The sequence below is a fragment of the Ovis aries genome, chromosome 8, assembly GCF_016772045.2.
Source record: "Ovis aries strain OAR_USU_Benz2616 breed Rambouillet chromosome 8, ARS-UI_Ramb_v3.0, whole genome shotgun sequence".
Lineage (NCBI taxonomy): Eukaryota > Metazoa > Chordata > Mammalia > Artiodactyla > Bovidae > Ovis > Ovis aries.
In genome coordinates, this window is record NC_056061.1 from 47998505 (window position 1) to 48023147 (window position 24643).

Genomic DNA, 24643 nt, shown 5'->3' on the forward strand with positions numbered 1-24643 from the left:
CCTCGCAGCCTCCCCACAGGAGACACACAGAGAAAGCCACATCAGGCTGTCAGTTTCCAATTTTGCACACACAAAAAAACAAAACACAAAGCTGTTCCACTAGCTAGGAATGAAGTGTCCAAATGTAACCCGGCAAACACAACCCCAAATAAGGCAAAGGGAAATCTGGGATTAACAGGAGTGTCATCTACTCAGCAGTAAACACCAACTGTGGTTTACCCCTGTAATGTGTAAATCCAGCGGATTTCTTCTACTGTATTCCTTGGAGGAAATAGGCCTCATGACCCTTCAGGGAGAAACCATTTAAAGTCCAGCAGCCACACGCAGATTGATCTTGTTTATCAATGTCCGCTAAGTGAACATCCAGAAATGGTTGCTTCTATCTTGGCTAAACCTGGTTTTCATCACAAGGGTTTCGGTTTAGGCAATGACACTGCCAATGAAGTATTTCATTTTAAAAAAACAAACATTTATTTGACTGATCTGGATCTTAGTTGTGGCAAGTGGGATCTTGTTCCCCGACCAGGGATCAAACTCAGGCCTCCCGCACTGGGAGCATGGAGTCTTAGCCACTGGACAGCCAGAGAAGACCCCCACTGAAGGATTTCTGACCATAATGTCCATCTGATCCTAGAAACTCCAGATGCTATGGTGCATGGCATCCTCCCCCACCCCCGTCACCTTTAACCCACACAGCTTTCTCCAATAACTTTTTATCTTTACTTACTTTCTCATTGAAGTCTAGTTGATTTATAACGTAGAGTGAGTTTCAGGTACACAGCACAGCGATTCATTTATACACACGTGCAAACACAAGATATTGAATATATATATACACACACACAAAAGAAATATTGAGTATAGTTCCCTGTGCTACACAGTAGATCCTTGTTGGTTTTCTTCTTTATATATACTAATGTCCAAAACTCTTCTTAAAAGGTGCAGCTCTCAGCAGCATGTCATGGTTAGATGTGATCTGATGGTAACACTGCCCATCACCACTGATTTGGAAAGGCCGGTACAGCATACACACCACTGCCTGCAGAAACTCCACACCTGGCCCCCTCTCAGTTTCCTTCTGATTCCTCCTGGTGGGGGCAGGACTGGGAAGAAGCAAGAGAAAAACAGGGTCCATTGAAACCCTCCACCCACAGAGCGAACTACACGACTCCGGGCAAGTTACAGAACTTCCTTGGGCTTTAATGTCCTCGACTGTAAGATGGAAAAAGTGGTAGCTGCTGACTTCATGGGCTTCCCAGGTGGCTCAGTGGTAAAGAATATGCCTGCCAATGCAAGAGACACAGGTTGGATCCCTGGGTTGAGAAAGTCCCCTGGAGGAGGAAATAGCAACCCACTCTAGTATTCTTGCCTGAAAAATCCCATGGACGGAAGAGCCTGACAGGCTATAGGGTTGCAAAAGAGTCGACACAACTTAGCAACTAAACAATAGCAACAACTGACTTCAAGGGGCAGCTGGAAGGGCTTGCTGTAGGAATGGATGGCAAGCACTTAGCACAGCACTTACAGAGTAAGCACTCAGGCAGGTGTGCTTGTGTGCATGTATGAAGTCTACTGGAGGATAAACTTTCTAATTAGATTTAAGTCCTTCCTGCATCTCTTACGCCTTCACCTTTCCTTAGAGTTCCCAGGGGCTGCCCCAGGGAGATCCCATAGCCCTGCTCAGCACACAGCGTGATGCAGCATTTGGCTTGGGCACAGAGCTTTGCTGGGAGCAAGTGTCCCTCTTCGCAGACGAGGGGAACCGGGAATTAAGTGGAGCTGGTGCCTGGGAGGCTCCGCAGCTCTCTCCCTGTCCTCGCGGCCTCACACGCTGATGATCACACACATGCATATGCACAGTCCATGGCTCAAGAAGACACGTCCCGCCTGGGGGCTCCGACCCCCGGGGAGGCGAGGACCACTGAGGAAGAGGCGGGCTACCCAGGAAGGTCCCGCTGGAAGTCAGCTTCCCTCTCGCCAACCTCTCCCTCAGCCTGCTTATTTCTGGTTATTTCCCAGCTGAGAATTTCTCTCAAATTGGTGATTGTTCATATTGTTAAGTTTTAGCCACAAATGAACCATGAGCAAGTCTGCTCCATGAAAGTCTCTCGCCCATAATTACAGCCCACGATAAACACACCACATTGTCGTCATCATCAGTCATGGTGCATTATTCGAAATTTGAAATTGTGTCTCCTCTTTACAAGGAGAAGAGGTTCCTACAGTGAAGGCAGCGGGAACGACAGTGACCTTGACTTGCTTATTATATGCCAAGAATTGGCCCCAGAGATATTCATTTCCAAGAGTTTAAAACAATCTTAAAATAGTTACGTCTCGCAGGATTTTCTCATTATTATTGTCAGATCATTTCCATAATGGAACTATATTTAATTAGTCGAGCCTCAGCAGTCTTCAGAAGATGGGTGACCTGAGGAATGACACGCTGTGAGCCCCTCTGTGTCAGGGTCCGGGCGAAGCCAGGGCCCTCCCCCTTCTGATGGTCTCTAAGAGCACGAGGCCAGGCTCTCTCTCCAGCAAAGCCTGAGTCTGGCCTCACTGCGCTTGGTGGTGGAGCTTTCACTCTCGGGCTTGTCTCTTCCTTGCTCTCAGGGACCTGGGACCTAGTCCCTGGAAAGAATCCACAGACTCTCTCCGGAGTAACAGTTCCTGTCCTAACAGCCCTTCTCCAGGGGTTCTCCCAAAACCTGGGTGAGGCTAGTACTGCGCAGTCTCCAATTTCAGGCAGATGGCCTCTTCGATGATCGTTCATATCCAAAGTCAAAACAGGGAGCATGGTGGGGGGAAGGCAATAGAGGGAAAGAGTAGGGTAAAGGTGGGGAGGTGGGAGGGAGGAACAAAGGAGCAGGGACAGCGTGAGGAGACAGTGAGCACCCAGTGAGGAGGCAGCCACTGCTGGGGACGTGGGGGCGCTGCCCGATCCCGCCCACCTCCCACTCCTTCCCAAGCTAGGAGCCATCCACCCGGCCCAGTCTCTGCTCATCAGAATTTGTTGAATGAATGCAGGGATTCCTTCTGACTGGATGTACTAATCACACTCCCATAGTCTGTATCATGTTTCACTATGTTTTATTTTTTGGCGTTCTGCGTGGCATTTGGGATTGAACCAGGAATTGAACCCATGCCCCATACGCTGGAAGTGAGGAGTCTTAACCACTGAACCTCTGGGGAAGTCCCTAGAACATTTTATTTTAGAATGAAAACTAGAGGTGGAGAAAACCTGATAACAATTACGTATATGAATATATCCATATGTAATCATATACACACACATTACACTTTATGGGCTTTCCAGGTGGTGCTAGTGGTAAACAACCTGCCTGCCAATGCAGGAGATGTAAGAAATGTGAGTTTGATCCTGGGGTCAGGAAGATCCCCTGGAGGAGGGCATGGCAACCCACTCCAGTATTCTTGCCTGGAGAATCCCATGGACAGAGGAGCCTGAAGGGCTACCATCCATAGGGTCACAAAGAGTTGGACCAGACTGAAGTGACTTAGCATGCATGCATGCATATATTACATTCTATATTTTAAAATGTATAATTTACCAAAAAAATGTACAAATCTTAGGTGTACAGCATGTTGAACTTTCAAAAACAGAACAGACCTAGTTTGTGTGAGACTCCAGAGGCAACCGGGAGGCTCTGCAGGACCTTGTTCAACTGAGTAGCCAAGGCACGGCCTGCATCCTGCCGCCCAAGTCCCAGCGACCCCTTCGCCAGCCAGAGGAGCAAGCTCCAAGCACCTTGTGCTGCAGCCACTCCTCAGGGCCAGAAGCAGGGAAGCCAAGAGCGAGAAACCCCCAGACCCAAACTCAGCCTCTTCCCGTCGCCCGGATCATCATGACCCACTTCAACAAGCCCCCTTCCTACGGGCTCTAGGCTGAGGTCAAGAACAGGATTGCTTCCAAGTGTGATCATCGGGCAGAAGAAGACCTTCGCTACTGGACAGAAGAGGTGACAGGCATGAGCACTGGCACCAGCTGGACTTGAAAGATGGCATGATCCTCTGTGAACTCATGAGCAAGCTACAGCCAGACTCAGGCTAGGTCAATGAGTCCTCATTAAACTGGCCTCAGTTGGAGAATTCTGCAACTTGATTAAAACCATCAAACTTACAGCATGAGGCCACATGACATATTTCAAGCAAATGATCTTTCAGAGAATGGAAACACAACCCAAGCTCAGACGATGCTCACGGCCCTAGAAGGTCTGACCAAAACAAACGGATTCCATACAACCATTGTCATTAGAGCTAAGTACGCAGAAAAACAAGATGTTTTGATGAAGGAAAATTAAAAGCTGGCCAAAGTGTAACTGGTTTGTAGATGGGAGCCAACAAATGCACCAGGCGAGAAGGGAAGACAGCCTATGGGACGAGGAGGCATCTTTGTGATCCCCAAATGCAAACTGACAAACCTTTGGATCAGACCACAATTAGTCTGCAAATGGGCACCAACAAAGGAGCCAGGCAGGCAGGAATGTTAGCACTGGGTACCCAAAGGGACATCTAGAAGCTAACATTACAACCTGTGGGCAACTCCACAATTTTTCTACATGTAGGTACCAACAAAGTCGCTTCCAGAAAGGAATGAGTGTATGGACTTGGGCAGCAAGAGTACGTGCTGCTCCCACAGAACCTGTCATTCACAATGGAAGCCAAGGAACAGGAACCCATGAGTCGGAAATCAGTGACAGTGATTACCAGGCAGAATACCCGGATGAATATTCTAGTGAGTACTAAGTACAACGCACTGATTATTAGATTCACGGAGGAGCTCTATGTTTAGCCTATTGCTTTTATTCAGTGAGAAACAAGCTAGCCTTGAGTAATTTTTATCTTGCCTTCCGAAAACACTATTATGTTCATTGTACCTAACGGATATATTGCCTTACATGCATTCCTTTTTCTGCCTCTTCCCTCAATAGTTGCCTTTTAGTATTGTGACAGTTAAATTCTACAGCATAACCAATAACTCGCATATGAAGTAAAAAGGAATAATGTGAAAGGGGAGTACTCCTGTACAGTCAATTCTTTTATTAAACATCTAGCATTTTTACAGTCCTCTACTTAAACTGGTATTTTCAAACAATAGGAAGCTTTTTTCTTTACACTTTAGTATCCGGTTTCCACATGGAAGACTAAACTCATGCCTATAGCTAACTGTGTAGGCTAAGTTGCACGTGCATGCTTAGTCGTGTCTGACTCTGCAACCCCGTGGACTGCAGCCCACCAGGCTCCTCTATCTATGGGATTCTCCAGGCAAGAATTTCCTTCTCCACAGGATCTTCCTGACCCAGGGATTGAACTCAGGTCTCCTGTGTCTCTTGCATTGGCAGGTGGGTTCTTTACCACTGAGCCACTAACTAACTGGTCTTTGCCAACTAAATTTAAGATGCAGGACTTTAGAAATTTACATATCAATGATTCTACAGTATTGTTTACTAATTTTTAAATAAAGTCCTGATCAGTGTTGGGGGGAGAAAAAAAAAAAAGAACAGACCTGTGTAAATAGCAGCTTAGTCAAGAAAATAAATTAGCAAAGCCTCCCAGAGGACTACTCATGCCGCTTCTGACCACTAACCTCTCCCCACCCCAAGGGTAACCACTGTCCTGAATTTTAATGTGAAGCTTAGTGCTGCCTATTTTTGAACCTCATATTCTGCTCGTGTATTCTTTTTTGCCTGGCTTCTTTCACTCTACGGTCGTGAGCTTCTTCTACATTGCTGCTTGTAGTTATACTCCTTTCATTCTCACTGACATATATTATATTCCACCGTTCATGTATCCATTCTTCTATTGATGAGCTTTTGTGTAGTTCTGTGTTTTGTGTATTGAAAACAGTGCTGCTATAAACATTCTTACACTCATCTCTTCAGGAGACTTCACAAATACACGTGTTTACCTAGAGTGGAATTGTTGGGTCCTATGTACACAAACGTATGTTCCACTGTAACGGATGTTTCTATGCATCTTTCTCACATTCAAATGTACCTTCTTGGTCTATGTGAGTCCCAGAGGCAGGACTGCGGGGCACTGGATCTCTATCACCACTGAGAAGCAGTCCATGGCGTCAACAGGTCATGCAAAAAGAAGAAACCTTTAACTCTAATCCGTTTCCGCTATCTTTTTAAATAAGTAATGTTGAGAAAGAATAATCACTGCCAGAGTATCAGTAACTGCAAAATGGCCAGCAGAGGAGGCTGACCCAACACAGCACAGCCCTCCTGTTTAGGCCCACAGCAGCCTTGCCCCGTCCACAGAGAAACAAACTACCCACCTACTGCGTGCTTGCATGCCAAGTTGCTTCAGTCATGTCTTGAGTCTTTTACGACCCCATGGAGTGTAGCCCACCAGGCTCCTCTATCCATGGGATTTTCCCAAGCAAGAATGTTGGAATGGGTTGGCATGCCCTCCTCCAGGGGATCTTCCCGACCCAGGGATTGATCCATGTCTCATGTCTCCTGCATTGGCGGGCAGTTTCTTTACCACTAGTGCCCACAGCAAATACCCAAATGATGGAAAACAGAGGACCCTGAGAACAGCATCTCATTTAGCTCATGACTTGTTTTTCTCAAATTAGACTTAAAAAGCACTTGAATGTATTCCAGTGATGGGAGATGAAAGGGAAATGGAAACATAACAATGATTGCCATGTAAACCACGTGCTCTCCAGCCGCACGCTGAGACTCAGTGTTTCACAACACTGCTTTCCACTGGACAAGGTCATCAAAATAGTGACAAAGCTCCAAAGGACAAGTCCCCTCAGAAAGCCTGCCTCTCCATATTATGAAGTCTTCTAAACACTGCCTCAGAAACTACTGTCTTTTATTTCATATTTTGAGAAGAAGACAAGTTTTCAAGTAAAAGCCCAGTGAAGTCATACAGGTGCCACGTGAGCATTCTTCATCACCAAAAGTGAAAACAACTCAAATGTCAATCAGCTGGTGAGTGGACAAACCAAATGTGGTGCATAACCATACAATGAAATGCTGTTCAGGCAAAAAAAGGAATGAACCACGGACACCTGATATAACATAGATGGACTTTGAAAACATTAAGCTAAGTAAATGGAAAAAAAAATGTTAGTCATTCAGTTGTGTCCAACCCTCTGCAACCCCATGGACTGTAGCCCACCAGGCTCCTCTGTACATGGAATTTTCCAGGAAAGAACACTGAAGTGGGTAACAATTCCCTTCTTCAGGGCTACTATATACTAAATAGATAAGCAACAAGGATATATTCTACAGCACAGGGAACAGAGGCAATATTTTACAATAACTATAAATGGAGTACAACCTTTAAAAATGATAAAATCACTGTATTGTACACCCGTAACAGATAATATTGTGCACCAACTACACATCAATTAAAAAATAGCATAACCTTCAGAAAACAAGGTGATAAAAATTTGGTACAGTGATGACACATAGAAAATGAACAATAGGCCCTTCTCTGACACAAACTGCAGCAATATCTCTTTGGATCTGTCTCCTACAGTAATGGAAACAAAAACAAATAAATGAGATCTAATTAAGCTTAAAAGCTTTTGCATAGCAAAAGGAAACCATAAACAAAATGAAAAGACAACTTACAAAATGGGAGAAAATATTTGCAAATGATGCAACTAACAAGGGATTAAGCTCCAAAACACAGAAACAGCTCATATAGCTCAATATAAAACAAACAAACACCTCAATCAAAAATGGGCAGAAGACCTAAATAGATATTTCTCCAAAGAAGAATGCAGATGGCCAAAAGGCACATGAAAAAATGGTCAACATGGCTAATTATTAGAGAGATTCAAATCAAAACTACAGTGAGGTATCACCTCATACCAGTCAGAACGTGTGTGTGTTGGGTCGCTCAGTTGGGTCCGACTCTTTGCAACCCCATAGACTGTAGCCCGCCAGGCTCCTCTGTCCATGGAATTCTCCAGGCAAGAATACTGGAGAGGGTTACCATTCCCTTCTCCAGGGGATTGTCCCAACCCAGTGATGGAACACAGGTCTCTCCTGCATTGCAGGCAGATTCTTTACCATCTCAGCCACCAGGGAAGCCCCACCAGTCAGAATGGTCATCATCAAAAAATCTACAAATAATAAATGGTGGAGAGGGTGTGGAGAAAAGGGAGCCCTTCTACATTGTTGGGGGGAAGGCAAACTGGTGTAGGCAGCATGGAGGACAGTAGAGAGGTTCTTCAAGAAACTGAAAATAGAGCTACCATATGATCCTGCAATCCCACTCCAGGCATATATCTGGAGAAAACCATAATTGAAAAAATATACATACCCTATTATTCACTGAAGCATTATTCACAATAGCCAAGACATGAAAGTAACCTAAATGTTCATCGATGGATGAGTACATAAAGATGTGTGGTACATATATATACAATGGAATATTACTCAGTCATTAAATAAAAAGCCAAAATAATGCCATTTCTAGCGACATGCATGGACCTAGAGATTGTCATACTGAGTGAAGACAGAAAAAAACAAATATCTATGATATCACTTAAATGCAGAATCTTAAAAAAAATGATATAAATCAACTTATTTACAAATCACAAACAGACTCACAGACAGAAAACAAAGTAATGGTTACCAAAAGGGAAAGGTGGGGACGATAAATTAGGAGTCTGAGAGTAACATATACATACTGTGCTAGGCTTAGTCACTCAATTGTGTCTGACTCTTTGCAACCCCATTGACTGGAGCCTGCCAGGCTCTTTTGTCCATTGGGATTCTCCAGGCAAGAATACTGGAGTGGGTTGCCATGCAGGGGATCTTTCTGACCCAGGGATCTTTCTGACCCAGGGATCGAATCCAGGTTGCCCACATTGCAGGTGGATTCTTTACCAACTGAGCTACCAAGGAAACCCCAACATATACACACTACTGTATAAGAAATAGATAATCAATAAGGATCTACTGATAGCACACAGAACTATACTCAATATTGTGTAATAACCTATAAAGGGAAAAAAAATCTGGAAAAGAATGTGTGTGTGTGTGTGTTTGTACATAACTGCATTTGCTGTATACCTGAAACTACCACAACACTGTATATCAACTATGCGTCAATAAACACATGAGTCAAGGAAGAAAGAAAGTGCCTAATGAGCGAGTGTTGATAAAGTGACAGAAACAGAAGAAACTAGCTCTTTACAGACATACTTTGGACATTCCTGGGACATACTCTTCAGCGACATCTCTCAGACCCTTTTATCTACTAAAGGGTACAACTTTCCATATGTTACATAAGGAGGTAAACTGGTGAGGCACTATTCAGTCAAAGGGGGAAATCCTGCCATAAAGGAAGAAACGTCAACGAGCAGAGAACCAGGATGGGAAGAGCTCTCTCCAAGGTCCGCGACGATGAGCTGTCTATCCGGGAGCTACCGCTGGGAGTGCTTGTTGGCTGAGGATCAGCTGGACAAATTTGCCCCGTCTTCCTTCCATTTCCCCAAGAACCCATGCTGAATGCCTTCCCACCCTCCCCCTTCTTCCTCAAGTAAAAGCAAGGATCTTACCATCAGGGCTGCGGACACAAGAAAAAGCAGATCCCATCACCATATCTCTCAAACTGCTGAGCAAGCTGCTCCTGTTGGAGGTGGCAGAAGCAAGTATGATAATGATGGTTTCTACTGTCCAACAGCCAACTCATGCCAGATCAACCACGGTCCCCTATGCCTGCCTCACCTTGTTACTGAAACATATTCTATGTAATCCCCCAAATAACAAGTTGTAATAGGACCTTTTTAGTTATCACTCTCAGCAATGCCAGTAGTACTCCATAAATCAGAACTTTCCTTAACAGTAATATTCCAGGATGGTAGTTTCAAATTTATCCTGTAATTACCAAGGGCTGACCTGCCTCTTAAGAAACCTATATGCAGGTCAGGAAGCAACAGTTAGAACTGGACATGGAACAACTGACTGGTTCCAAATAGGAAAAGGAGTACGTCAAGGCTGTATATTGTCACCCTGCTTATTTAACGTCTATGCAGAGTACATCATGAGAAACACTGGGCTGGACGAAGCATAAGCTGGAAACAAAATTGCTGGGAGAAATATCAATAACCTCAGATATGCAGATGACACCACCCTTATGGCAGAAAGTGAAGAGGAACTAAAAAGCCTCTTGATGAAAGTGAAAGAGAAGAGTGAAAAAGTTGGCTTAAAACTCAACATTCAGAAAAATAAGATCATGGCATCTGGTCCCATCACTTCATGGCAAATAGATGGAGAAACAGTGGAAATAGTGTCAGACTTTGTTTTTTTGGGGTCCAAAATCACTGCAGATGGTGACAGCAGCCATGAAATTAAAAGACGCTTACTCCTTGGAAGGAAAGTTATGACCAACCTAGATAGCATATTCAAAAGCAGAGACGTTACTTTGCCAACAAAGATCCGTCTAGTCAAGCTATGGTTTTTCCAGTGGTCATGTATGGATGTGAGAGTTGGACTGTGAAGAAAGCTGAGTGCCGAAGAATTGATGCTTTTGAACTGTGGTGTTGGAGAAGACTGTTGAGAGTCCCTTGGACTGCAAGGAGATCCAATCAGTCCATTCTAAAGGAAATCAGTCCTGGGTGTTCATTGGAAGGACTGATGCTGAGGCTGAAACTCCAATACTCTGGCCACCTGATGGGAAGAGCTGACCTATTAGAAAAGACTCTGATGCTGGGAGGGATTGAGGGCAGGAGGAGAAGGGGACAACAGAGGATGAGATAGCTGGATGGCATCACCGACTCGATGCACATAAGTTTAGGTGAACTCCAGGAGATGGTGATGGACAGGGAGGCCTGGCGTGCTGCAATTCATGGGGTTGCAAAGTTGGGCATGACTGAGAAACTCAACTGAACTGAACTGAACTGAAGAAAGACTGCCTACAGAACGAGCCCTTCTCCATGGTCCTGGGGCCCTCTTCATGAATGCCAGTCACAGTGAGAAGATCTTATGGAATAAGAGCTTCCCTCTATTGTCTTTTTTTCTCTTTTTTTTTTTTCTAAATGTAGCTTATTGCAATTTTTAAAAATCATCACATTGCTTTCAACTTTTTAAAAAATGATGTTTTAGAACATCTTTGGTTTTTTGTACTGTTCCTTTTTCAGAAATTATCTACATATGTATGAAAAATTCTGACTGGTATATTCTAAAATTTCAGGGTTTTGTTGGATATCAACAGAGCTGTTAAAAATCAGCTGGTTGCAACTCTACTCCAATAAAAAAATCAGCTGGTTAACATTTTAGCGTCAGATAGATTTAGATCCATCCCTTACTGGTTATTTTACTGTCAAGAAGCTACTTAACTTCTCTGAGTATCAGCTACTTCTTCTGTAAACAGGATATATTATCAACTTGATAAAATTTTTTGAAAATTAAATAAGGTCATGTATAAAAACACTTTTTTAGAGAAATGAGATAAGGCATATATCTATAATGCCTGGGGGCAACCCACTCCAATATTTTTGCCTAGGAAATCCCATGGACAGAGGAGCCTCACGGGCTACAGTCCATAGGACCTTGAAAGAGCTGGACACAACTTAGGACTCAACAACGATCATCTAGAATGCATACAGATGCCAGCTTCAATAACCACTATTATTATTGCAACTATATGACTAAATAATCATGATTGACTCTATTTCAATACTGCTTTCTTCAAGACTTAATCCATCTTTGGGGATTGGAGACACTTGAAGATACCTGGCCTTCTGTGAATATATCTGTCACACAGGAAGTTCTGGGTTTAAATGAAGTATTTCTCTGACCTCACCTTGTCAATAAAGTCCAATGGAAAATGCTTGTTCCGGACACATTTTGTGCACTACTTCACAATTCTCTCACCTCTGCCTTATTAGCTACAACCAGAACTACCAACTAGGAGAATTACACAGTACCCACCTGGGATGGAGTTTCTCTGGCACCCAACGGTGGGACTCCTAGAGGTGTGGGGAGTTTACCCGTTTGGAGTGGCCCTGAGATTTGCCACAGGGACACTAGTGCACAAGCCCACAATCCTGAACTCCCAAATGCCCGTAAACTTTCTGACCAGCAAAGCAGCTCCTTCTTTGGGTAGGAGAGCTGCCCCTTCTTGCCTGGAGACCTGCAAAGAGTTCACCTGACTCAGCTGTCTCATAAGGTGATGCTCCCCTTCCTCAAAATCCTTCCACCGCTGCTGATAATTAGGGCCAGGTCTCAGCACAGCCTGCAGGGAAATTTCCTACAGAGAGTCCCTGCTCTTGCAGGAAACAGCTTTGTACTAAAGGACTCTCAGTTTCCACTGTTATGTACAGATGGGATGGAGAATGTGTGGGTGAGGAAGCATTGATGCGGTGAGTGTCAGGCTGAACTGAAGAGACCTTATCAACCAAGAAACACTCTCCTGTAACTGGTGGCTTAGTATCCTGGCACAGACACCTGAAGGTGGTCCTCAAATGTCGGGATGGTTCCTGGAAGCCTAGGCACAAGAATGGCCTAACGTGAATTAAATGGAGATTCTGGAACCACCTTGGCATGATATTGAGAGATGAATTGAAGGTTTGAAGGTTGAAGGGTTATGATTGGACTTATCACAAGAAAATAAAGAACAGCCCACTATCTGACCATGGGTACTTCCCAGGAGCCACTGGTGGTAAAGAATCCACAATGCAGGAAACACAAGAGATGTGGGTTCAATCCCTAAGTCAGGAAGATCCCCTGGAGGAAGGCATGGAAACCCACTCCAGTATTCTTGCCTGGAGAATCCCATGCACAGAGGAGCCTGGAGGGCTCCAGTCCACAGGGTTGCAAAGAGCTGGACACAACTAAAGCGACTTAGCGCACAGCATGCACAGCTGACCATGATTCTAGAAAAACCAAGAGGTTGCTCCTTTCTCTAAAGGGTAAGAGATGTCTAAAGGGTAAGAGATGTCTAAAGGGTGAGATGTCCAATGGTTCTGGTCTCCGTTGGCTGGAGTTGACATGGGAGATGCTTCCTGGTATTGGGCTCTTTTGGAGGATGACAGGATTCCAAAAGACCAGAGGCCCAGTGGTGACAACTAAGCATCAGAGGCTAGATGAATGTAAACACCATAATCCAAAGCAAGGCCAGAGTGACAAATGGGGTGCTTTGATCATTAGGTGTCAGTAAGGCCTAACACGGCTCCCACAAGGCATTGCTGACAATTAGGAACCTGTGGTCATGACGGATCGGCTGCAGGCAAGATGAGTGGACTGACTAGGGGTGTTATTTGACTTGTATTAAAAAAAAAAAATCAACAGTGAGCTGGAGGGACTTCCCTGGTGGCCCAGTGGCTAAGACACCATGCTCCCAACACAGGGGGCCTAGGTTCAATCCCCGATCAGGGAACTAGATCCCACTAAGGATCCTGCATGCCACAACCATGACCTGGCACAGACAAATAAATAAAACTAAAAAAGAAAAAGTAAACAAGCGACAACAAAATTAAAAAGTGAGAGAGTACGCTAGAGAACAGAAGACTGACATCAGCTGCTATAATCCACAGGTTCACAGGCCACTGGAAGAGAAGAGGCTAGGTCTCCTTGGAGAGGAACCCGGCCAGAGAGTTCATATGGTAAAGAATTCACTGGTCCTGCTACAAAGATCTGTAACTGCTTACGAGGATCTTTGGCACTGGGGAAAGTGGATGCCAAATCTTTTGTGTTGGACTGGGTCTGAGTTGACCCTGAACCCGTGGGACCTAAGAGGTAGTTCTCCAGGTGGAGTGGAGGCTTACGGAGACCCAGTGACAAATGGAGTTGTGACCACATCTGTTTCACTGGGAGTCAAGCAGGTCCACACAAGCATCTGTGGGTATTTCCCCAGCCTCCAGCTGTAAAGCACAGAGATAAACTTAGACACGAACAGAACCCTGTACCCTTACAATGGCTCCCTAGGAAGACTCAGGACACCATCTCGAGAAAAGGAAGATCTACAGATGCTATTTTTCTTACATCTGTAAAACAAAATACTACTCGTCCCTGACATAATAGTTGGCAGTCTAAAACGGTAAAATAAAAAGTAGTATATTTGCCTTTAGAAGATGGTATGAAGGAACATTTATGGGCTTCCCAGGTGGTGTTATTGGTAAAAGCATCTGCCTGTCAATTCAGGAGATGAAAGAGATGAAGGTTTGATCCTTGGGTGGGAAGATCCCCTGAGGAAGGCATGGCAACCCACTCCAGTATTCTTGCCTGGAGAATCCCATGGACAGAGGAGCCTGGCTAAAGTCCATGAGGTTGCAAAGAGCCAAACACGACTGAGCAACTTATCAAGCACACACATGAAGGAACTACAACAGCTTTTTGTCGTGTCTGACATTCCTTGCATTTCCATGGTATTTAGTGACCTAAATTCTGCCCAGCATCAGGCAAGCTGAATATAAAATACCACAAAAACCCAAGAACAAATAGACATTTGGCAACTTGAAATTGAGTAGTTAAAAGGTACTCATTTGGGCAAATAAAATCCCTACTCTTCCCACAGAGTTACCTTCCTCTCAATGACCAGAAATAGAACTTTGTTAGACAAATAGAAAGGGGGAAAAAAAATGACACCAGTTTCTGAAATTGAAATTAACAGGCTATAATTAGGAGTACCTTCAGCTAATTTCTGCCTTAAGAAGAATATGTTGCGAAGTTATTTAACACTGAATTACTTATACTGATTATCTCAAATAATTTCAGGTGTCACAGTTCATCTAAATAGTGACACAGAAAATTCTTACAGCTAAGGAGTAATACTCTACTCGTATTCTTCCCTTATTTGCCTTCACAGGGCTTTGCAAAAAGTAGATACTCATTATGCAGTTAGTGAGAGCCATTTGTCTATGACAAAAGACCACTAGAAAAGCAGCCCTTTGCAGACCAGTCTAACTGTGGGTACACTGTTCATTTTGTTTAGTCATCCTAACACTTAGAATCTAAATGGAACATGAATTTTGGTTGAAGAAATGTCACTGGCTGTTATATCTGAAAAATACCAGGGTCCTGGAGTGAGAATATAAAGTGGTCATCTTCACAAGTACGTGGCTTTACATTCTGCAGTGGAGCTTCTCAAAAGCTTTGCAGATTGGTGTTATTCACTATACTTGTGTCTCCCCAAATTTATGTATTGAAGCCTAATCCCCAGTGGGATAGAATTGGGAAGCTGCTTTGGGAAGTAGTTAGGTTTAGATGAGGTCATGAGGGTGGGGCCCCATAATGGGATTAGCACCCTTCTAAGAAGAGAATGGGACCAGAGTCCCCTCTCTCCCTGCCATCTGAGGATACAGCAAAGAGGTGGCTGTCCACAAGCTAGGAAGAGAGTCCTTGCCAAAACCAGAATCACCCAGCATCTTGACCTTGGACTTCCTGGCCTCCAGAACTGTGAGAAAGAAATGATTGCTACTTACGCCACCCAGTCTATGGTTTTCATTATAGCAGCCTGAACTAAGATAGTTGTCCTCACTTCTATTTTAGAAATTATTTTAAATTTAACCATACAAGTAATACATATGTAATTTCTCACTGTACATTAAAATTCAAATATGACAGTGAAAGAAAAATTCCCCTTGAATTTCACCTTCTCTTCATCCCAATTTCCTTCCTGTAGGAAACTATATTCCCAGTTTGATGATATCCCTTTCAAATTATTTCTGTGGGCATGTATACACACACACACAAGCACAAACACATATTTTCTCAATGGTATATAGTTGTGTGTGTGTGTATTTTAATAATTATCATATTAATTCTTTGCAACTTGATTTTTTTTAAAAAACTGCTGTAGTAGGATTCTGTGGAATACTAGTTTATTTAGACATTCCTTTATTGATAATCATTTAGGCTGTTTACAATTCTTTTTTTATTTTTGTCACAAATAATGTGGCAATGAACAAATATCTCTTTCCATCCATCACACACATTTTCAGATGGAACAAAGGGATAAAACGTGCCCATCTTGCCCAGCTTTGCAGTATGGACTAGAGAAAAACAGAGAAAGCTAACCAGCCTACTGGCTTACTTTCCAAGGTTCTCCCTACATAATATAAGGTCATTCATTTTACTTAATTCAGATGCTATTAAATATATATATATATACTAAAATATATCTTACTGTCTGAGCCACAAGGGAAGCCATACAATACAATTATGTGTGTGTGTGTGTGTGTGTGTGTGTGTGTGTGTGTGTATAAATGCACATACATTCAAGTTAGCCTTTGCAACAACTCCTACTGGATCAGCTGCTGCTGCTGCTGCTGCTGCTAAGTAATTTCAGTCGTGTCCGACTCTGTGCAACCCCATAGACGGCAGCCCACCAGGCTCCCCCGTCCCTGGGATTCTCCAGGCAAGAACACTGGAGTGGGTTGCCATTTCCTTCTCCAATGCATGAAAGTGAAAAGTGAAAGTGAAGTCGCCCAGTCGTGTCCGACTCTTCACGACCCCTGGACTGCAGCCTACCAGGCTCCTGTGTCCATGGGGTATCCAGGCAAGAGTACTGGAGTGGGGTGCCATTGCCTTCTCCTACTGGATCAGCTGCTGCTGCTACTGCTAAGTCGCTTCAGTCGTGTCCGACTCTGCGCGACCCCATAGACGGCAGTCCACCAGGCTCCCTCGTCCCTGGGATTCTCCAGGCAAGAACACTGGAGTGGGTTGCCATTTCCTTCTCCAACGCATGAAAGTGAAAAGTGAAAGTGACATCGCTCAGTCGTGTCTGACACTTAGCGACCCCATGGACTGCAGCCCACCAGGCTCCTCCATCCATTGGATTTTCCAGGCAAGAGTACTGGAGTGGGGTGCCATTGCCTTCTCCACTGGATCAGCTACATTCCTTTAAAAATTCCCAGACGTGTCTTTCTCTGCACATCAGGGCCACAGAGAGGACCGTCGGGCAGCATTTCACCAAGAGTGCATTCCACTGCTCTGAGACTTAGAGGCACGTTCACAGCAGTACATAACCTTCCTTCAAGGAGCACCTCCATTTCTGGAGATGTAGCTTTTAAGCTGCTTTACAGAGACACAGCAGCGGAGCAAACACCAAAGGGCAAAAGCAGCCCCATCTGGACACCAGGTGGAATCCAGTAGAGATGATAGTAGGAATGATAAGAGAGATAACAGTGCCAGACCTTTTAACCCTGGACCACACATCATGATAAGGTCTTCACTTAAGACCTCTGGACAGCACGGGGGCTGGCCCTGTGAATACCCACCTTCCATAGGTGAGGAAATAAACCAAAAAGAGGTCAGGCCACTTAACCAGGATTGTACAGCTAATCAGAGGTCAGGTCAGGATGTGACCTGCTTGCCAAACTCTAGGGCAACTGTTCTCAACTGCTGAGTGCTGCCTAACTAGCTTCATGATGGCATCCACTGAGATTTCCCTAGTGGTACAGTGGTTAAGAATCCGCCTTGCAATGCAGGGGACTCAGGTTCGATCCCTGGTTGGGGAAGTAATCTCCCCGATGCCGTAGAGCAGCTGAGCTTCAGTGCCACAATGAAGAATCCTGCCACTAAGACTCAATGCAGCCAAATAAATAAATATTTTTTAAAAAAAGAAGGTATCATCTTTTTACATTAGGCCAAATATATGGCATTCCTTCAGAATACATGCATTTTTTTTACTTAAATTTGCTCTCCACACAGAACAAAGTCCTAAATCATACTACCAGGGGCAGTAGCTACTGCCAGGGGTTCTCTGTAAAGCATCCTGCTGAAGGGTCCTGGGTACGCTAGGACCTGGCACAGGGGTGGAATGTAGCCAGACACCATATGCACATCACGTTCTGTATTTATCAGTGAAACCAAAAGCACAAACTCAGATCTCTGCACTGATCTTTCCGTGTGTGGATGTGTGTGTTTTTAACTCGTGTCTGTTTTAATCTTATTGCCCCAGCTATCAAAACACAGCAGCTGGGGAAACATGCAAACAGTATACAGTAGTAGAGCTTTTCAAGCCAAATATTTATTTCCTAGAGTGGCTAATTCTTAGAAATGTTACCTTATTTATACCACAGGCATTTGAGATTTACTACTTACACTTAATGAAAGCCAAAGGTTTAGAGGGTACATGACTCCCTTTCTCCTAAATCAAGATGCCTTTCAACATAGTGGAGATATTCAAGTATTACTACTTACATTATAACACAGTTAATCATAAGGAAGTTTTAAATATACATTCAGTTTTAATGAACTTGATTGAGGCAGCGATTGGGGAACCTTACTCTTGTTTAAAACTTGCAATACCTTCTTCTCTTTTCCCTAAAGAAGCTTTGTGCTCTATTTAGCTGAAAGAGGAATCCAAAGAGAGTCCCTCTAAAAGTTTACCAGGTTCTCACAAAGGTATCCTTTTCCACCTGCCAGGTGGGCAGCACCACTTTGCAATCGTGCTGACAGCAGGGACAGGAATGGGGAACATTCCTCAGGCAGCAGGTCCCTATGTCTACAATGTTTTGGGTGGTTCAGAATGGACTAGCTACCCCCTCCCCCAAGTGCACACACTTCATCACATGACTGAGTTCTATTTTCTACAACAGTCAACACCAAGCAAAATCATTTTCATTAATTTACTTACTTGCATATTGTCTGTCTCCAGTCACCCCCATCCTGCGGGAGCTCCAAGAGGGCTGGGGCTTCTCCCATGCTCCAGGTCTCTCCCATGTTCATCACTTTATCCCCAAGCCTGCCACAGTCCCTGGGCACAGTAACACTTACAGATATTTGCTGAATGAATGAATGAATGAGTTGTCTGTGATATGTCTAGTCAAGAATGTAAAAATAAGGGACTAACCTGGCAGTCCAGTGGTTAAGACTGCATCCTTCCACTGCAGGGGGCATAGGTTTGATCCCTGGTTGGGGAACCAAGATCTTGCATCTTGCATGTCACTTGGTATGACCAAAAAAAAAAAAGGATCTAAAGATTCTGTTAAACAAATTCCTATTCATCAAAAAGTGCTTTACAAACTCACTAGTTAGAAAAAAGATTAGGCCAAAATCTTCATTCCTCCCTCACTCACTGCTCTGGAGGGATAGACAAATCTTTCAAGTTCAGAGAAGGACTTCTCCATAAAACAGGTTTTCAATGAACTGTTTTTCCCTTTGGGCAAAGGCAACAGTCAAAGAGTAATTACAGGCTTGACACCCAACAGGATCATAAATTAATTGAAAAGCTTTGTACCTCCCCCGACTTATCTCTCCTTTGACTGTCAGCAAGAACCCGTTAGGGAGGCAACACGATACCAACTCAGTGGTTGGGGACAAATGCTTCAAGTCAGCCATAAAAGCGTCTAATTGTCTTTGAAAATTAAACTCTTCTATAGCTGAGCCATACGTGGTTGCATTATTAATATTGCAACTTGACATAGGAAAAAAAAAAAGACCTGCCCCATCCTCCAGGGGATTCAGTCTCCTAGGATATCAGTCTGTAATTTAACATAACAAAATAGACATTTAGCTAACAACCCCCCCCCCCCCATATCCTGGGGGTGTAAATGTATTTTCAAGTCAAGTTGAGATGACAGACTCAAAAAATACGTGCATTAATATATACTGGATTTCAGAAAACCAAACCTTACTACTTATTGGCACCAGGTACTATGTGACATCCCTAGACTCACCTTGCCCAGGTCACTCAGAGTATCTGGCTTACCCCACAATCCCACCAGGTGTACAGAAGTGGCAGACAGGGAGAGAGCTGCTTTGGGGAGAGTACGGTGATCATGAAGAGAAGCTTTTCTCCACCCACATGCATTCACGGTGGTTGCTGGCGAGGGGGTTCTTGGACAGACTAGAAATACCTTCAGGAAGGGCAGAGCAGAACTGTTCCTCAACTGGACGTCGGCTTGGCCAGCAGACTTGCTAACTTGCCCCTGTTTATTGGGGCAGAGGAAACGACAACTGAAGATGATCTAGAGAAGACCCTAGGGTTAAGAGGGACCAGCCTCCCCTCAAATTCCAGATTCTGGGTCCCTAAGACATATGCAAGCGGGTCTTCCAGAGTGAATCCAAGAGGAGGGAACACTGTGGGGCACGTATGGGCTCCTTACCACATCGGGCTGCTACAAGCTCTCAAATACATAGCACATTACCTGACCCTTATTAAGTGCTGTAAGCACTAGCAAGTGCATTCATTATTATTCTATTTGAAGTCCAGATTCTATATGACTAGTGACATGACTTTGGGCGTCCCTAACTTCCATGGGCCTCTGTAAAAGTGAAGATAATCATATGTACTTCACAGGGTTCCATGTGTGTATGTTAAGAGTCTCATAACTTGTAAGCGCTTAATATAGTGTAAACTATTGGTACTTCATTCATTCATTCATTGGATGACCTTTGAAAAGGTAGTAAAGGTTAGGCATGTTAACAGCAAATCAGAAATGCTTCCTGCCTCCATGGAACTTAAAGTCTAGTGGGAAAGGTTGGCACTGAGCAAGTGATTCTAAGTGTGATATTAAAGGGAAACTTAGTGTACTCTAGCAATATACATAGCTGAGGGAACGAACCTAGCCTGGGAGATCAGGGAAGGCCCCCTTAAGGAAGTGGAATTCCAGATGCAAAAGCACTCCAGGTGGAATGAGCAGCTTGCACAAAGTCCCTAAGTCTAGAATCAGCGCAGCACATTAGATAAGCTGTGGACAGATGACAAAAAGCAAAGAGAAATGTGATAGTGAATTTTCTGTGTCAACTTGCTGCACCATAGGGTACACAGATATTTAGTCAGACACTCAGGATGTTTCTGTAAGGCTGCTTGGGGATGAGATTAGCATTTCGTCAGGGGATCTGAGTATAGCAGATTGCCCTCCATAATGTGGGTGGACTTCATCTAGTTGAAGATCTGGCTAGAACAAAAAGAGAATTCTCCAGCAGATTGCTTTCAGACTGGAACTGAAACATCAGCTCTCTTGGGTCTCCAACCTGCTGGCCCAGTCTACAAATTTTGAATTTGGGAGCCTCCATAATCACAAGAGCAAAACCCTTATAATAAATCTCTTTATACACACACACATCCCATTGGTCTCTCTGGGGAACCTGACTAATACAGGGAATAAGGAGGGATGACGTGGTGTTGTGGGTGGAGGCCACTCAAAGGTCCAGTGATCCCAGGGATCCAGTCACGGGAAGAGAGGGCAAGGAAGGTGTATGGGGCGATGGTGAGCCCTGGGAAGGCATTTAAGAGGAAGTCCCATGACCAGATCAGTGATATTGAAATGTTCTGCATGGTGCAGCATGAAGAGCAGAGGGATGGGGCAACAGTAGGGCCCAGGGTTATCAACGGGACTACTGTTGCTGTAGCATCACAGATGCAGAGGCTTGGACTGGGATAAGGATGGGGAGATGCTGAAATAGAAGGATCTGAGAAATATCAAGCAGTTTCCATCCATGTGATTGGATAATAATGTCTTTTCTCTTAGAAAAGTGAGATAAAGCATCCTGTAATTCTCCTTCAAGGAAAGTACTTGCTAGTACAGTGGAGTCACTGTTTCTTCCAATTGGAACATATCTATTTGCCCATACCTTCCATTCTATTGATTCCTCTATCTAACAGTGACATAACCATGAAAACAGAAGCCAAGAGAAAGAACAGATCACAGTGCTGGCTGAATTCCCAGACAGGAGCACACCTCTCCATCCACTGGGCGAGGCGGGGGGGGTGGGGGGGGCGTGGCCATAGGCACACTGAGCCACCTCTTGTCTCCACAGACAAGCTCTCTGGGTCACAGAGCAACAGAGATCAGGCCTCCCACGCTTACAACTCCTAATACTGACTGAGGTTAACAAAGCCTCCTATGAATGCCCATGACAGCATTTTTAGATCTGTGTGGGCCAAATAATCTCAACCATCATTCTAACCCCTGATGTTCAAATGCAGAAGATGAACAAATAGATTTGCTCCTCAAAGCACCCTCTGTGCTTTCTAAACGGTCTTTCACTGCACAGCATGAGGAGTGAGGGGACCAGGAAAGCTCCGTGTGGCTGCTGGTGGAGCCTCTCCACCAGCATAAGGTCTGACCTTCAGCATCAGGTTATACATGTATCTTGGGAACATTTTCAAAGCAAGTCCTCCTGACCGCGTTTCCTGCATCCTTTATTTATTACTCCAACCTGGGCCCTTCCTGCTGGGCTGGCCTGGCCCCAAGCTGGAATGCTGCAAGTGGAAGGCCTGATGCAGTCTGGGCACTGTGCCAAGTGAGGACCACTGATGCTCTGTCTCTCTGAGTAGGAACTAGGCTCCTTAACTTCCTGTTGCCACTGAAGGGTTTTATTACTCACTTAAGGTCACCCCAGAATCAGGTCACACAAAAAGGGATTCTGAACAGTATTAAGATAGCTTACACACCTCACTCTGTGCCCAATTCAGGAAACGGTAAATGGACTGTAAAATCCCCTGCTGACTATGAACCACTGGGAGCTGGTCAGGCCCCCCCAGTCCCTGTCTCCAGCTGCAGCCACACTGCAGAGCCCAGCACAGGACTCCCAGGGCTCAGGGTTCACAGATGGAAGGGTGCTGGGCCAGGCTGAGCCGAGGGAATGGGAGGCTCAGAACCCCCACTTCCGTGTAAGAAAGTCTACCCCTCTAGGCCTTCCAGAAGTCAGCACCAGGGCACTGGGAAAATACAGGATGGATTGGACCACTCAAAGATCATTCAAAACCAACGGTAACCAGGCTTGCTTCAGCAGCACATAACTAACAAAACCTACGGTAACCAATTAGGAGTTTGGCACTAGCAGATACACACTACTATATATAAAATAGATAAACAATAAGGACCTACTGTATAGCACAGGGAACTGTATTCAATATCTTGTAGTAACCTACACACACACACATATATATACCTGAATCACTTTGCTGTATACCAGAAACTAATACAACACTGTAAACTATACTTAAATTTTAAAAATATCAATGGTAACAAGACCACGCACACACACGTGTGCATGCACACACACATACACACACACACACACACAGAATTAGTACGTCAGAAGCAAACCAGCAGCCTGTGGCAGCAAGACGTGACTGCAGAAAATAGTAAAGGTACAAAAAGACCCGACAGGATGGCTGGTTTTCCAGTCCAGACCAGATAGGAGGACATACAGCCTGCTGCCAGCTGGGAGCCCTCAGGGGTCCACGTCTCTAGGAATGGAGCTCTGGGCACAGGCACCCATTTTTAATTTTCTTAAAACAGAGCAGAAAGAGCTCCTTCCTGTGGATAAGAAGTTCAGCTGAAGACATTTCCCTTTCCTGCTGGTTGGAGAATTATAAAGGTTATAATTCTAACCTGCTACTCTGGCTCTTCTTCCATAGGGTGAGAAGCATATGAACTGAAGTTATTCACTTTTAAATTGCATGTGAGCTCATTTCATTACAGAAACGTGTTGTATAGCCGAACCGACTGCACCATTATTAGACACTAGAGATAAGAGCATGTAGCATTAGAACCAGTATCTGACATTAGACACCAACCCAGCCCAAGACACTGATTCACGCAGTAAACTCTTCAAGAGTAATGACTTCAATGTATTTATTTCAACAAGCTCAGCACCAAGCAAGTGGTGGTCAAATGAATAAATGATACTAGCTACTCCAGCCACTGAGAAAACTGTGCAGAGAGAGGTGTGGATCTGGCAACTTTGGCACACCACAGACCCTGTGACATCAAACCTTCCACAGCTTCACTTACGGTAAAAAGGGAGAATTCTAGATCCAGAAGGGAGTGGAAACTCTTCTCTGGGTAGGATAGGAATGAGTTATCAGGATGATAAATATAAAAAAAGAACAGTCCCCTTGTGGCCATAGAGCACTACATCTCAGCTCTTTTGAAAAGCTCAGCACTTGCCTTTGTCATTTTTTATAACATACCTAAGTGTGTGTGTGTGTGTGTGAGTGTGTATGTGCTCAGTCGCTCAGCCATGTCCAACTCTCCACAATCCTACGGACTGTAGCCCACCAGGCACCTCTGTCCATGGAATTTTACAGGTAAGAATCCTAGAGTGGGTTGCCAAGCCCCCCTCCAGGGGATCTTCCCAACCCAGGAATCAAGCCTGTATCTCTTACATCTCCTGCATTGGCAGGCAGATTATTTACCACTAGCACCAGCTGGGAAGTCCATACCCTAAGTATGTGGATCCCTGAAAGACCCTGAAGTCCTCTAACCATAAGCTGGTCCAGTAATAGAAAAAAGGTCTTCAGCAAATGAAACAACTGACAAAGGACTAATCACCAAAATGTACACACAGCTCATTCAGCTCAATACCAGAAAAACAAACAAAATAATCAAAAGGTAGAGGACCTAAACAGACACTTCTCCAAAGAAGACACACAGATGGCTAATAAGCACATGAAAAGATGTTCAACATCACTCATTATTAGAGAAACGCAAATCAAAACAAGGAGATATCACCTCATACCAGTCAGAATGGCCATCATCAAAAAAATCTATAAACAAAGAATACAGAGAGAGGGTGTGGAGAAAAGGGAACGCTCTTGCACTGTTGGTGGGAATGCAAATTGACACAGCCACTATGGAGAACAGTATGGAGAGTCCTTAAAAAAAAAGAAAGGAATAAAGCTACCATATGACCCAGCAATCCCACTACTCAATATATACCCTGAGAAAACTGTAACTGAAAAAGAC

At 44.3% G+C, this 24643-nt stretch overlaps 1 protein-coding gene and 1 pseudogene across 3 annotated transcripts in view; one reads left to right on the forward strand and one right to left on the reverse strand.

The window, feature by feature from the left end:
* The window catches only part of ANKRD6 (ankyrin repeat domain 6), a 182872-nt gene that overhangs the window by 72328 nt on the left and 85901 nt on the right, over window positions 1-24643 (reverse strand). The gene's annotated exons all lie outside the window — the stretch shown is intronic.
* LOC101113857 (calponin-3-like) lies at window positions 3861-4761 on the forward strand (annotated as a pseudogene).